Source organism: Megalops cyprinoides, chromosome 21 (assembly GCF_013368585.1).
Source record: "Megalops cyprinoides isolate fMegCyp1 chromosome 21, fMegCyp1.pri, whole genome shotgun sequence".
In the NCBI taxonomy this organism is placed as follows: Eukaryota; Metazoa; Chordata; class Actinopteri; order Elopiformes; family Megalopidae; genus Megalops; species Megalops cyprinoides.
In genome coordinates, this window is record NC_050603.1 from 9,080,651 (window position 1) to 9,092,286 (window position 11,636).

The following is an 11,636-nucleotide window of genomic DNA, read 5'->3' on the forward strand; positions in this document are numbered from 1 at the left end:
ACATTTTCAGACGGAAATTAATGGGCAATCACAGTGACCAAATCAAAACATCAAATGTTAGCCATGTTCAGCCCTTGAACCACATTATGCGCTCTCAAAATGTTGTCTCGTGCAGTGTGTTTGAACTCGCTGGTAGAATAATTAGGACTGGAAGCACAATCATATCCTTCTGTGGCCTCTCAAGTGGGGAATCAGATCACTAAAATGGAACATGGAAAATTGTGTTGCCTGCCTGTGTGTTTTATTTGCTGAGGAGTGAACCATAGATTTCTTCAACCAGCAACACAGCATAAAACCAGCAACTGAGAGCATAATTTAAAATTTCGTTTAGCCCTTTAGGTGACACCTCGTAAATTCAAATATGAAGCAATAATAACCTCCTCATGTGATTTCCTCCCTTCAGATCACCAGCTGGTTTTGTAAATCAACACAGCTGAATTATCGCTTATTTCTGCCTGAATGATTTTATCACATGAAAACACAGCCTCTTCACTTCTCAAACTTTACCGTACAGTATCAGAAAGCTGGTTATTCAGAAGCTTTTTGTCTCCCGTTGGCTGTGAAAAGTGACTTTGTCAACCTCTCTTGAAGATAACAAAATGTCAATGACTTAAATGATGGAATAATAATGTCAAGTATATTGCAGACTTAGTTGCACCCTGATTTACTATGGTAAATGGACATTTAATTTCTCAAATAATAGATATTAGAGAGCAGCAATGATGGAATGTGTCTTTCAAAGGCTGAAACAGCTGTCCCATGGTGAAAGCTCTGGCATGTCTTCCTCAGCATCTACAGGCACCCATCTCCATGCAACAACCTGCCCATCCTCTAATTAAACACACACACACACACACGCACACACGCACACACACACACACACACACACAGTGCACATAGTGCCCAGCAGGTCATCACCAGCAGTTTTAAGGTAAAAATAATGTTGCAGTGATTGGGGTGTACTCACCTTAGCCTGCGAGCTTGGCGGCGCCTGTGACTTATGCGGAGACGGTGACTAGCAGACAGAGTGATGAGAAGTGAGAGGACACACCCAGGCCACTGTCAGGAAACTGTCTCTCCCACTCTGAAGATACTAGGGGGCCCATGTGGTGTGACGTCAGACGCCACACAAACCTGTTGTGAAAATAGCATTAATCTCATTTGCAACATACCACGTTTGTGCCTTTGGTGTCCTTCTTCCAGAGTTTCCTTCTGTGTCCCCAGTTTCTCAAAGTGAATTTTTTTTTTTGTGAGTCTGGTAGCATTCACAAAGAACTGAATGCAGTCAACCAGAAAGGGACTGTGAGTGGAGGTGGGTGTATGCAAAACATCAAAACCATTGTCAGGACAGTTAGCAGCTTAAAGATGAGTCTTCTGTCTCCCTTATTTCAAGCTCACAAGCCTTCACACACATCACAGGCAACAGTGTGGGCAGCTTTCTCTGTGTCTGTGTGCTGAGGGCAGAAAAGTCAGAGAGGTTGATGGGGCATGTTCTAGGCAAACTGACACACAGCTAAGCTCTCACTGGCGTTCACAGAAGCAGCTGTGAGAATAACACACACAATTGTTTGTCTGCACCTGTTTCCTACTCTGAACTACACTCCCTCCTCCACATTTTCCTTTATTTTTTATAAAAAGCACAAAGCAGCATAACTGAAACTGAGAAAAATATGTTTTTCTAATTTTTTTTTTACTTTGAAGGAGGAGTCATGCCATCACTGACATTTCCAGCCCAGCTGTATTGTAGGGAAGCGGAGTCAAGATTTTCTTTTCCAAACTCCTAGGACTTAGGAAGAGAGATAAGGAGAATGAAATGCCCATGACTTCCCGTAGACAGATTCTGTGTACTGAGGCTCTGCACTGAGTTGGGTTGTGTAACCAACCAAAATCCTTTATTTGAAGTGTCAGAATAGAAGCCAAACAGGCAAAGGCCAGAGACAGATTAGAGTAAGCCTTCAGCTACCACACATATCCATGGCAACCGTCTCTATGGACAAAACACTCCTACCTCTACTGTAACAGCAGTAGAGGCAGTGTCAAAGAGAGAGCACAGAGAACTGAAGAAACTACTGCAGAGTTATATTATTAGACATTACAGTATTTATACATTACATCATTGATTTTTCTCAGCAGACAGCCGAAATGCCTGTAGTTCGTTGGATTTGCAAGCATCAGTAGTATGTGCAGTTCATGACTTCACCCAGATGTGGGAGTAGGTTGGAGAGGCTGGTTGGGGGGGGTTAGGTGAAGACGAAGCAGGGTTCAGAGGTTGAGCAGCAGTGCCAGCAGCTCGGAGACCACACGGGAAAGAATCGAACCCAAACCCAGAGCAGGACGGGTGGGGTTAGGAGGCCGAGGCCTGGCTCAGTGGCCGCTCTGTGTGTGGGGGGTGGCGTTTGGCACTCCCAACAGGCCGTTTCCCGCGGCCTCCCAGCCTTGCCCACTGCTGGGTGCTGAGTCCAGGTTCTCTCGGTGCCCCCCGACCCCGCTGACCTCTGACCTGGCGGGTATGTTTTGGAATCTGTGGCATGTGGGGGCATGGGGAGGGGCATGCATGTACTGTCCAAACACCCAGGAGCAGTGTGATGAATATGCGGTGAGATGGGCCTGTCCTCTCAACCATACTTTTATGGACGCATTTCTCCTGAGCTGGTAAAACCCAGACACTCCTCATGACCTTCGCCTCTAACCATCACCACTCCAACAACAGGGGAGCTGCTACAATACATTTACATTTACATTTATTCATTTAGCAGACGCTTTTATCCAAAGCGACTTACATAGGTTACAGTTCTTTACAATGTTATCCATTTATACAGCTGGATATTTTTACTGAGGCAATTGAGGGTTAAGTACCTTGCCCAAGGGTACAGCAGCAGTGTCCCAGTGGGGATCGAACCGGCAACCTTTCGGTTACGAGTCCTGCTCCTTAACCACTATGCTACACTGCCGCCCTATAAATAGATAATAATAATAAATAAATACAATAAAAAGGGATTCTGTCAAAGAGTTGCTTTTTTTCTTTTTGCTTTTGGGTTTGACGTTTCATATCATGACAGCAAACCTATCAAACGCAAACTGTCACAACCTGCCTCCACAGCTACTGGGCAATGCTGCATGCTGGGAAATAATATTACAGCTGGAGTTCACTTTAAGATTCCTTGATGGCAGAATGAATTGTTAAAAATGAGAGAGGAAGTTTGAAGAGACGAGATTTGCCTGAATGACTCCATCCAGATGCTCTTTGCTCTTGGGAAACGCTTCACTGCCGCATTTGCACATGGTTCTGGGTCCCTTGTCCTTGGTGGATGGCTTTTGTTTTGCTCACAAGTTTGAAATGGCGTGCATGATACAGGCATCTGAATATGGTTCACGGTAAGAGGGTAATCTTGTGTTTGTTGTTGTAGGTAGGGAACGGTCCATGGTATTTGCCACTGTTTATGCATAAATAACCCCACGTGCACACAGCACCCAGCCATATGCAAACAACACCGTTGATATATTGCACAGCTTGTCAGTGGGGAAATATAACTCTTCACTCACATTTCACATGGGCATTTTACAGTAACTCTGACTTCCCCTATTAACTACGCTGACACTTGGTTTTGTGTTCATAATTCAAAATGTGTTTTTTGGTTTACACTGAAGTCTATGCGTGTATGTGTTCCTGCAATGATGTACTGCATGAGGCTAATTTTCCTGTGGGGTTTTTTCCCTGATTACCCACAATGCATTTCTCTCTACAGTGACCACAATGCTTCACTTCCCTGTCCAGACTGTCCCAGACACAGACTGTCCAGTATGAGGCCCACAGTCAATCATGGTGCTCCAGAACTTAGGAGCGGAAACTTCTGTGCTTAGATGTCATGCAATAGAAGTTGAACAGGTGACCACATTGCCCTAGATTAGCCTAAAATTAGTGCTGTGTTTTTTTTTGTCAGCCCATACACACACACTCTTCTGTTACCTACAGGTTTGTACATGTTCAGGAACTGCCCCAGCAACAGTGTGAGACTAGACCAAAATTGGTCAGCCTGACCTACATTGTAGAGAAAACACATAGTAATAGGTACAGTAATAATAACACTTTTTATGATGCTAATAATAAAAAGCTGTAACCATGTGATGTGCAATGACAAAAATCCTAAAATTCATAAAAATTGGGTTCTTTCTGTGCTCTTGCGTGTGGAGTATAACACACAGCTGTGAGGCCCTAGATATGACACCAAAGTACCTCAGATTCTGCTTGCATTTTAAATCATTCTGTGTGTGAGAGTGTGAAAGAGGACACAAAATGTTTGAGAGCTCTGAAAATATTGTGTGTGACAGACGACTCAATGTGTATGAAAGTCAAGCTCTGAATGCATTGTTCACAAGAGAGGACTGGAAGTGTTTTATGGCCAATCTCTGAAAACACTGTGTGTGCGTGAGCAGACTAAAAGCGTTCGAAAATGAAGCTCTGAATATACTGTGAGTCAGGGAAAGACTGAAAGTGTTTTAGAGTGAAAGGTCTGAAAATATTGTGTGTGTGTGTGTGTGTGTGTGTGTGAGAGAGAGAGAGAAAGAGAGAGAGAGAGGGGCTGAACGCAGAGTGCAGGGGTTTTTGGCACGCTGCCAGCGTGTGATTTATGGACAGACTCCATCCAGCTTTTGTGTTTCCCTGGCAGGAGCTGTCCAACTGGGGGTTTCAGGAATGGGGGTCTATTTCGTGAGGGCTTCTTTTGATGTAGCGTCGGTGAAGATGCAGTGTTTCTGGCCTGACTCCTCTCTTCAACCCCCATTCCCCCCCCAGCCCCCCGTACACAGCCCTCTCCCGGGGCAGCCATTTTGTTAGGAGACAAACGGCTTGCGGTTGTTTAGGCCTCCCTCCTGACCGCAGTACGGCTGACCTACTTCAGCCTCACCAGAAATATAAACCCTCCTTTCCTCTCTTTCAGGTTATTCAGAACAGCTCTGGCCTCACACATTTATTAGCTCCTAGCTTCAGTCACTCATATATCTCTTCATTCTCCTCCCTGTGTCCTACACAACTACTGGACAAGTGGACAACACAAATCACCTCATTGCTGTGCACCATATACGTACATATTCCTGCTATACGTTACTCCTGTTGTTCTGATGAGAGAGCTGTCTGTGGTATTTGTCAGTGAGTCTGCTGAGTATTGTGGGTCTGAAGAGACAGACAGCCTCAGATTCACAATAAAAACAAACAGGCATGACGTATGACAACTTCAGATCAAATGATGATGCATCTGTGCAGGATTAACATTGTTATGAAACTGAATATCTCCCGGCAGACAGACAGACCTGCGACCTGCTCTCGGTATGACGCTGACCACCCCCGACATCCAGCAGACGAGTGTCCTAAATCTACTGCTGTCTGAAAATCAGCCAGTGACCTGCTACTGACATCATACGCAAGTGGCCACGCACACTGACAAATGTACGAATGTCCCTCTAAGTCAGGAGAGAAATCCAGCAAGAATGCACACTACCACAGTGTCAGCGCTGCCCTGTGCTGTCTCGGCTGACCGCCTGACACCGTCCAATCAGCTGTGAGGCAGAGGGTCTCTCCGGGACACAGAGCTCGGCTTCCTCCAATCAGGAGCCAGTTTTCCCCCTGGTCCTCCTCCAGAGGTTAAATTGTAGTGCAGCTACAGTGCAACTGAACTGTATTGACGTTTACATTTACAAAAGCAGCTCTTGTGCAAATTAGCAGTGCGCGTTGAATAAACATTTTCTCTCATTCTCTCTTTCTGTCATTCCTTTTTTATCACTGTTTATCTTCGCCAAGGAGAGGGGAGTGTTTCTGTACAGTGAATACCCAAGTCATCATTTTGTTTCTACATAATTTTTTATCATCTATCACTGCAGAGGCTACACATCAGCATATTTATATAAAAGCTGGGAGCCAAATCTAGCCTTGCTTCATAGCATGGGAAAGTAAACAGTGCTGTTTCTGAAGCTGGGACAAGGACAGTTAAACAGAGGGGTGCATTGTCGACATTTAGCAGATGCTCTTATCCAGAGAAATTCACATAGGTTAACATTTTTGCACATTATCCATTTATACAGCTGGATATTTACTGAGGCAATTATAGGTTAAGTACCTTGCAAGAATGGGACAACCGCAGTGCCCCAGCAAGGGATTGAACCAGCAACCTTTCGGTTATGGGTTCCGGGTCCTGCTCCTTGTCACTATGCTACGCTGCCACCCTCCGAGCCCTCAGCTTGGCAGCATCAGCATCGCAGAGACTCCGCGGGTTCAGAGGTGCAAGGTTCCCTGCTCCACTCCTGCAGCGCACGGCGCGTGAAACGGGTCACGCAGAGCCGTACAGCTGTGCGTTGTTTGCTCACAGTGTTTATTTACAGCCCTCGGGCTCACGCGAGCCGTGTTTGTTGGCATTGATTTTCCGTGCCAGGGGAAGGACAAAGCTGTTTCCCAGGCGTTGCTCCGGAGCGCGGATCCGCAGCCTGCGCTGAGAGCATTACGGGGCGCTCGGTCTCCAAGCAGACAAAACAGACGGCAGACGCAAAAGCCATCAGGTTGAGTCCGACGGCCAACGGTTTGTGCCTGGACCGCTCCAAACATTTGGTTAACGAATTTAATGCATTTGAGCGCAAACGCAGAAAACATGTTCATCCGTGACATCCACGGGCAATGCTTCTTTCTGCCCTTCATTTTTATTTTTTTTTTTTAAGTTTTCTGCAAACAAAATTACTTTTGACAGCCAACCATCCATTTTACAGGAAAAACCATTGATCTACTTACACAACATTTGAAGGATTATATTAAACATATTTAGCTATGTGCTTACATCTAGAACTCTGCGGTCACTATGTCTGTGTGATTTTAAGAGTCTTTATTACACACAGTTAATAGGATTAAATAAAGCTCCAAGAGTGCTGTGACCAAGACCAGCCGCAAGAGGAAGGGGGTACGTTGTTCCTCACACAGCTGTGTGCAATTTTGCTCAATCACCATCATCCTGATTCTCCTCCTCATCCTCCTTACCATCATCATCAACATTAACCTCATCATCATCATTGTCATCATCATAAAGAGCTCATTCCCAAAGAAAAACTGACTGATAAAGCTTAAAGGATAGCAGTCACTGCTGAACAGCAGATGCGTATGCTATGTATGGGTTTGCGTGAGATGGGTACATTGAGTCACTTCTTGAAATGACCCCAACCACTGATCTATTATGGGGAGGCGGTGGAAAGCAGGTCACACAACCTGCCCTTGTTAGGCGCATGTTAATAGAGACACAGAGAGCAGAGTGGTGAGTTTTGCTGCTGTCACACAGCACTCCATTCTGTGCAGAGGACAGTTTGTCAGAGTCATTTCCAGAGGTGAACCGGTTACACAACCCTGGTGCCCCGCCACCCTCAAAAAATGAAATCTCATTAACGTCATATTTGCCTCTCTGTTTTTGCAAATATCAAAGGAGATCACAGCCCCCGCCACACACACACATGCTGGGATTTCTGTCAGTATTGGTAAAATCCTGATAATAAAGGGGCAAGATGGTGCATGTGTTGGGGAGGAAGGCTTGCTAACTGAACAACAGGGTTCAGTTGCCTCACGCCTGTGACCCCCCCCTCCCCCCAGACACACCCCCACACTATCATCCCCCACATCCAAACTGCCTCAGGAGCCTGCCATACCCGATATGCAGCACTGCATATTTCTGGTGAAGAAAGTACATAAGACCACATGTCCGCATCTCTTTAATTTATATTTAATCTGTTTAAACGGCCCCGCTTGAATGTGAATGCGGCATATTTCCTCCTCGTGGATGAAATGTGTGTAAAGAATCCTGGCTTCTGTACTGCATCTGCCAAACTCGTTTGCGGAGATCTAACGGTGCACAGTGCCTGTCTGTCAGGCCCTGTGCCAGCAGCAGAACTGGGTCATGTTTTTCCCTCTACAAGAACAGAATTTATCCCAGTTCTTTCTGCTCCTCGACCCAACAGGACTACGGCCCACCTGAGGACGGGACCTGGGTTTTTATCGCGGCTTGTGTCTCTTTCATGTGTGACTTCAGTGCTGTCAGTTTGACTGATGTAAGCTGAGGAGAGCAATTGCATGCAAACTCAGCAGTTCCTCTCTGAATCGGAGTTTTGTACGCTGGTAAAACGTTCATTTTGGACATTAGAAACACCCAAGAACAGTGTGTAACGCAGATCACGTTACTGAATGCATGACCGAGTTATTGAGCACTCATCTGTGGGGATTCTTTCCTCAGAAACGCTGAGAAGCACCGAACAGACACAAAGAAACACAGACACACAATTGCATAAGCACACAGAGTCAGACACAAAATTGCACACACTGACCTTCCCCCTCACACACACACACACAGACACACATGCAGACACATACAGCCACACACATACACATATGAAAACAAATACACACAGATATACAGACATATGCACCCACACGCACATACACACACATACGCACACACACACACACACACACACACACACACACACACACACACACACACACACACACACACACACACACACAAACATACAGCACAAGCTGTGTTTAGGAGAGCAGTTTGAGAGTTAAGCACTTGATAATAGCAGTGGTTAGCAGGCCGCTGACGGCTCTTTTGAAGAGTCTTCAGATTAATACCTTCCTGCCGCTCTGTTTGGTTTTCCTGAGTGACGGGTTCAACTGCGGGGCCGACCCTATTCCTACGGAACAAGGGAAATCCTTTATTTGTCATTTGGGACTAGACCTGTCTGGTCTGTTTTCCATACAGCACTCCTGAAAGTGAGCTATGCGTCAAAACGCCGGAGCTAACCATTGGTCAAGAGGTCTGCGGTGCAGTGCATCAAGTGAGATCTGTATGTATTGGAATAGACACATACCACCGAGAGAAAAGATTAGATGAACAGATGAGATGAGTATGTTAAATGAGAAGTGTAAAATTAATGATGGGGCAGCAGTGTAGCATAGTGGTAAAGAGCACCTGGGGCACTGCTGCTGTAGCCTTGGGGAAGGCTACAGGAACCCACAATTGCCTCGTTAAGTATCCAGCTGTATAAATGGATGACATGTAAAAACTGTAACCTGTGCATGCTGCTCTGGACAAGAACATTTGCTAAATGACAACAATGCAATGAATGATACTTTTTTTTTACACAATATTCCCAGCTGCTCCTCCACACACATTAAGAGTGAAGTCCTGTAGGGCAACAGCGCACCCGATTTTTCCAGTGTAGAAAAATGTGTTTGCTTAAATTACTGTGCTCTTCCGTAGAGGGGCAACCCAGAATTAATGCCAGCTCAGGTGGGCATGTGAATTCTATTGACACCCCCCCCCCCCCCCCTCCACAAGCCTCCAGTAGCACCCCCCGGGCACTGTTTCTCCTTAATACCAGTATTCTCTTTCTCTCCGGGGACAAAGTGCCATTGAATCGCAGAGGGCACCTGTAGCGTTTATTGCGTAACTTGGCCAAAGAATGGGCCGGCTGGTTTTGTTTTCTCTCCCCTTTGTTCCTGCTGACAAACGGCCATAGAAACGTGGCTTTAAGCTGAATTAACAAGCTCTTTTCCCACGTACTCCTCTTTCTTCCTGACGTCCCATTAGCGGGAGCGGCTAACACTCGGGGAGAGAGCACTCAGACGTTCCCTGCGTCCCTGAATTCTCATTATTTGGCCAAAGCGATTTCCCGTTCTTCCCACCCTTTCCTCTCTGTGAAAGCAAGGAATTCAGGGCATCGGGAGGAATCTCCAGGTGAAACAGCAACAAGAGGCTCACTCCCACCACACTGACCACCCCCCCACCAACCCCACTGCCAAGAGGTGAGGGAGATTCTGTCTCTTCTGTATTCAGGATGTGATCGGTGCTTGACATCTGTCCAAGACCGCAATGTGGCCAGAAAATTCCGATTCCACCATGAAATGGATGCTCAGACATGAAGTTTCACGCCATGTATGACCAGTCATTTCCTTGAAGGGTTCAGCACTTGCATTCAGCATAGTATGGATTCAAATGTCAAAATTTTTACTGGAGCTCTGCACGCTCAAGGTAAAATAACGTATGTTGATTCATGGGATTCAAAACATACTATTGCATTATCTCATTAAGTCAAGGCATGTTTAATGTATCAGCTCCTTACATAAAGACACTTCCATAAGTCTCATATTCTATGCATGCCATAACGTATATGATAAAACTATATAGACTCTTCTGTGTATGCATAGCATTAAAAAAGGAAGAGGCCGTAGTAACTGGTGCATTCGTTCATCATTGGTTCACTGCAGACTTCACTGGTGCATGCATGTGTCTGCAGAGGCCCATTACCGGCCAGCACAGGGAGCTGTGGAGAGAATTCCGTCTGTGGTGTTTCTGTTTTCCAGATCAAAGCATTCTAAACTCTAAACATGAAACAAAGAGCCGTTCCGTGGCAGAGAGAGAGAAAGCGCAGGGAGAGAAGCCTGTTTGGGGTTCACAGAGTCTGCTCCCTCGGAAGAGATGAACATTTGCTTGCAGTTATTAGCGCTCATCTTGAAGGATTCTGTGGCTGAGGCTTAGGGCCTGTTTTTTTTTTTTTTTTTTTTTCTTTTTGATGTGTGGTCAGATGTACGTTACTCTCTACTGGATGACACACAGGAACAGCTCTCAGTCGCACATATACACGATACAAGATGTGAAAGATCAGTACTTTCTGCACCACACGCTAAATTTACTTTTTTTTTTTTTTAAAGCAAGTCAGACGACCACTCATGAGAATATGCTGCGATCTTATCAAGCCACTGATTAAGTTTAGCGCCACCCCCCCTTCCCCTGCTGCCTTATTTGTCTGAGAATAACAGGAAGTCCCAAAAGTAAGTGAATGGCCGCACACCTCTCATCCCTGCGCAGGGGCTATTGTGTGGGCCCCTCAGCTTCCTGTCTCCAGTGATTACCCACAATGCAGCAGGACCAGGTGCTCGTTAGCCTTGTTAGCGTGTGATCCGGGAGAAGGGGGGGCGGGGCCGGTTCTTTCACATGGCCAAATAAGGGCCTCTGGCTTAGTTTAGGTCCAACATGGAGCCGGCACCCAGCTGCCACAGAACTTTCCCATGAGACTGCCACGGCATTGTGGCAAAGCAGGGAGAACATTTTGAGTGAGCTGTGCAGGGCAGCCAGGACCACGTGAAAAAAAAACATACCTTGGCTTTTAAAGAGACATATTTACCTTTCACGCTTGTTCGTCCCTAACTTTGGAAACACCGGCTTAGCCTTAAGCTTGAGTCACCTCTACGTCTCCCCCCCACACCCAGACAGGAAGCTCTGAAGAAAGACACGTGTACCACACACGCCCACATATAACAATAACAATGACTATTTTTCAAACCACAAGCCACACAGCACAGTACAGGGAAGCTGCCGCTGGTCGTAAGAGAAATGCAGTCCCTGATGACAGCCGTGTAAGTGTATAGGTGCCAGATGAGGGGGTCAGAAAGGCTATGACCTGAGGACCCCTTCTCTCGTACAACAAAGGGTGGCAGTGTAGCGTAGTTGTTAAGGAGCAGGTTGCTGGTTCGATTCCCCACAGGGGCACTGCTGCTGTACCCTTGAGTAAGGTACTTAACTCGCAATTGCCCCAGTAAATATCCAGCTATC